Here is a 4804-nt window from a genome sequence, read left to right as displayed (position 1 = left end):
CATTAAATAAATTGGCTTTACAAAACATTTGGGTTATTATATTATCAAAACATACTATGATTCATTTTCAGATTTAAATTTATGGACAGATTAAAAACATAATTCAGAGAGCAAAGTTGAACTAACAAACTAGGTAGTCATACACAGAGCGCACTTAAGTGTTAACCTCATTCTGACCAAAAAATCGGCAGTGAACACAACAGAGAGCTTAATATTTGAGCTGAAGTCATACAGCGTCTTCATCCATCTTATACTTTCTGGTCGATGTCTTGATGTCAATAAGCTATTTAGAAACAAGTGTGAACAGCAAAACCACGTATGTGCACTTTCATTAATTTTTCTTTTTAACCTTACAATTCCTCGTGAATAGGATAACTAGGTCCATCTTGCCTTCAACTATATCCTAATTTCGTCTTTAAGCTCTTAATTGTTATGCTGTTAGGTTGGCTATTCAAACATCGAAAGCTAATAAGAAAGCGAACTACGTCAAAAGCTAAAAAAAAAATTCCCATGTTAGCGATTGATGAAAATGTGAAGGTCCTGGTAGATTAAACAAATTAAGAAGATTTCACTTAGTATGTTCTAGACAGACATCAGTCAAGGTTGCACAAAACCCATCTATTGTATTGGGCTATCAAATACCTACTTAATTACGGTGAATTACAGTATAATTATGTTTGTAAGATATTCAGTTTAAATGCAGCAAACCAATGCAGATACCAAAAACAACCATCATCGATTCGGAAAGAGATTTTCATATAATTTCTAACTCAACCTGAATACATAATGACAAAACGTAATATCTGTGTTTGGATTTGATTTCTGAACTTTTACATAATGTGTGTAGGAATCATGATAAACTTTCACTTGAATAAGGGAAATACAATTAATGTCTCAACAAATACATATCTTTTTCAAGCAATCTGCAATTAAAGTTATATTGTTATATTGTAATATATGTTAGTAACCTGTCACAACAGTTGATCGAATTATGTAAATGTATTGAAACAAGTGTTGCAGATTTCCATTCGAAAAATGTTGCGAGCTTTACATGGTTCATCATATTTCTCAATGTTAACTTGCATTTTGTATGCGCGAAAGTCCAATTGTTAAACGCTGGTGTAAACCAAGTTAATGCGTCTTGCACTATCAAGTGTTGCAATCAGACATTGACAATGACAAGGAATTGATTTACGTATTTGTTTGCGCTTTACACAATGGACAATACTGTCAGCAATGTAGTAATCACCTATTCATGAAAGTTCTATATTTACATTTTACTTTACATGTAAAACTTTATGAAAGTAAGGATTATGTTAACTTTAATTCGATTTATAAAAAGAATAATAAGACATGTGTCATTGTGCCAAGTGTAAAGCTTCAGACAATAAAGATCTTAACACGCACTCGTAACAATTAATATTTTTTATAATGCTACATTAAATATACTGTGACTTATCAAGTCTCTTCATATATCCATATGACCATTTGCACCAAGAAGATTCCGGATGTTACCATAAATTTCGTAAATATAAATGTTTAAGATACTAACATCGTCAAATCCTTGAAACAAATTGAACACCGTTTTGTGTATTGATGGTTGGGAGTAAGTAAGAGTTTTGCTGATACAATAGAAATTGTAAACTATACACATATTAACTTCTTCTGTACATACAGTTTTATAAGCAACTACAAATAGACAATATGGCAAACGACATATGGAGATTTACTGTAAATTTAAACAGTTTACCTGTTGAATAAACTTTTTATTTTGGTATCAATTTTCCATATAATTTTGTATTTCTATATATTATAAGTACTTACTTATTTAAGCAAGTATCTTTTCTAGTTGTTCTTATTATCAGCATAATGAAATAGTTATTAAAAAGTATGTTAAGGACGTACGCGGCAATTTAATTTCTCGCAAATTTGTTTTTACTGTAACACCGGTTGCGCAATATGTTTATGCTTTTTCGGATAGTCGTTTAAAAACGGGATGTATGTCTAATCGAGAAACAAACGGAGGTAAATACAATTGACGAGAAGCAAATGGAGGTAAAAATAAATGTAAAGAAACATAGGGAGTTGAACACAACTGTAGAGAAACAAAGAAATGAAATATAACTGGCGAGAAACAAAGTGAGGTAGATGCAACTGTAAACAACATATGGAAGTAAATGCAACGGTCAAGAAACAAATGGAAGTAAATACAACTGTAGGGAAACATCCGGTGGTGGCTAAACTGTCGAGAAACAAAGGGTGGCACAAACACCGTCGAAAAACTAAAAGCGACCCGTGTCAGCTTATTATAACTGTCAAGACTTAAAGGGATTTCCGTCTGAGGTAAATACGACTGTTGAGAAACAGGGAATGACCACTTTAAGTCGATGCAACTGTTGTGAAACAAATGTAGGTAAATACAAGCGCCGTGAATAAAGGCAACCAGTCTGAGGAAAATATAAATGTCGAGAAACACAGAGAGGTTAGTACAACCGTCGAGACTAAATAGGTAGCAAATCTGAGGGAAAACAACTGTCGAGGAACAAAAAGCAATCTATCTTACGTAGATGCAATTGTCGAGTTATAAATGCCAACAAGTCTTAAATAAAAACAACTTTCGAGAAACAAAGAAACAATCTCTAAACCATATAATGCGTTACATCATAATTAAAATCGATACAAAGCAAAGTCATCCAAATAAAAATGGCGCTGGGAACGCAGAGTCCGCAACCGCCAAATAAATTAAGGAGGCAGTTTACAGTTGTTTAGCCGTATTTGCGCATTTGCCCCGGTCAGTTTCCTGATTTTAAGGTGTATGGCCTTAAATAAATTGTTTTTTGACTCCTGAAGCTGACATGTAAGTATAAATTGTCAATATTCTAGTAATTTCACTTGTTTTCAGTAATTCGAAACTAAGTGATCTGCATTTTAATCAACATTCTGGACATGCTCAGTGAGAAGTAAACACATGTACTTCCTGCTTGAAGCAGCCGACACTTGACAGATTTCAACGGTGGGTTAAAATAAGGTAGCAGTGCAAAAAAGTTCAATGGTAATGACCCATTATGTTTGGCTCAGATTGAAACATTTCCTGTGATAGTGTAAAGCATTTTGTCGACTGTGTGTGTATTGTTACCCGGAAAGATAAATGTGATTGCCGATCTAAAAATGGAAGTTCCGAGACCCCCGAAATGGTTTATTTTACCCCAGATATCAATTTAAAGAGCATTTTATGCATTGTTTTATGCTTTATTTTCAAGCTGTTGATGAGCTGCACTGAATATTGGATGAATATATTTTCAAGTTGTGACTGAAGGCCTTGTTTTGAGGGTGTTTTGCTGACCAGTGGTTGTCGGCCTGGGGATTTTCAAGAAAAACTGTAGACTGCCCCCAAAGGAGCCACTCAAGCGTCTGGTGACCATGAGTAACAGCGCAATGTGTGACAAAGCTCAGGACCTCCGTGTCATAGAGAAGCTTCTTGAGACGGACTCGTGTCTGTCCGACAGTTTCGGTTTCACTTTGGACACTTCCGATGACGAGCACAGCGACTGCTACTTCGATATACATTTTTAAGAAGCTATGTCTTATCTTAAGCGTTTGGCGCAATTTAAGGCATGGGCATTGCTAGCAAAATATTATTACAACAGAACTCGGGATATGTAAACGGCACCGATGTAAAATAGATCTGAACATAGAGGAACACCCGTTGAATAATTACAAAACAAAACTGTTTGACTAAGAGTAATAAAGTCTTACCCTTTCTTTTGAATAACGCGTACCTGACCAGGGTCGAATACGAACAATAAGTTGCATTTGTATTATCCTTATATATATATATATTATGCTTAACACAAACAGAAACAATTATTTGCGACATTTTGTACTTTGCATCTGTGGTATCTAAGTCAAAATTTCAATATTGAAGAATGCTAGAGAATCAAGCCCAGAACCTGTGTTCAATCATTACGTGATAGGCCATCAATAACATGTACTTCAAAAGTAGCTTAAACATGTTCAGGTCAAGGGTTTATTTTTAGACGTTGACATTTTACGTGAAGTTGTATGTCGTTTTGTTGTTGCCAATGTCTTTCACAATATATTACTATTGTCACTTGTTGTCTTTGGTGCATTTATAAAGTGTAAATAAGTATCATGGATTGTATCATTGTGAACACATGTGACGTTTTTATCCAATATTTAAATTTGGTTGTATGATCTAAAAATGATACTGCGCATATTGAAAATGAAAATGTATTATTTTCCATGTATTTCCTACAAACTCGTTTAAAGCGAGTCGTCATTTATCTATAATTACAAAACCGGAGTATATGCCCAAAAATGTTAAACTGTAGCCGATAATGTTTCAAATACATGTTTATGACGTTGTTTAAAGCCACCCAAGCGTCTGATTACCGCAGGAACAGTGAAATATACGACGACGCCCACGAACTTCATATCACAGCCAAGCTTGTCAAGATGGAGTTGTGTCTGTACAACACTTTCGATGACAAGCACAGCGTCTTCTACCATGAAATGCAATTTAAAGAAACGGGTTAAATCAAATGCTCTTGGGGGTAACATAAAAAAGGTGCTTTTGCAAAATACTATGGTCTTAATTCATCTAATGATTCGATTAAATACACGACACCGGCGTGACATATGCAGTGTGCAAACGGTGCAAGCTAAATTGCCATTAGTATATGGCATTTATATTTAGTATATAAGGTTTTCAAACTATATTTATAATAAAAATATATTTATATTCATTATAATGGTGACACTATAGGATGTATCTTTTATGATT

The sequence above is a fragment of the Dreissena polymorpha genome, chromosome 8, assembly GCF_020536995.1.
Source record: "Dreissena polymorpha isolate Duluth1 chromosome 8, UMN_Dpol_1.0, whole genome shotgun sequence".
Taxonomy (NCBI): domain Eukaryota; kingdom Metazoa; phylum Mollusca; class Bivalvia; order Myida; family Dreissenidae; genus Dreissena; species Dreissena polymorpha.
The sequence above is the reverse complement of the archived record's forward strand: the minus strand, read 5'-3'. Positions refer to the sequence as shown.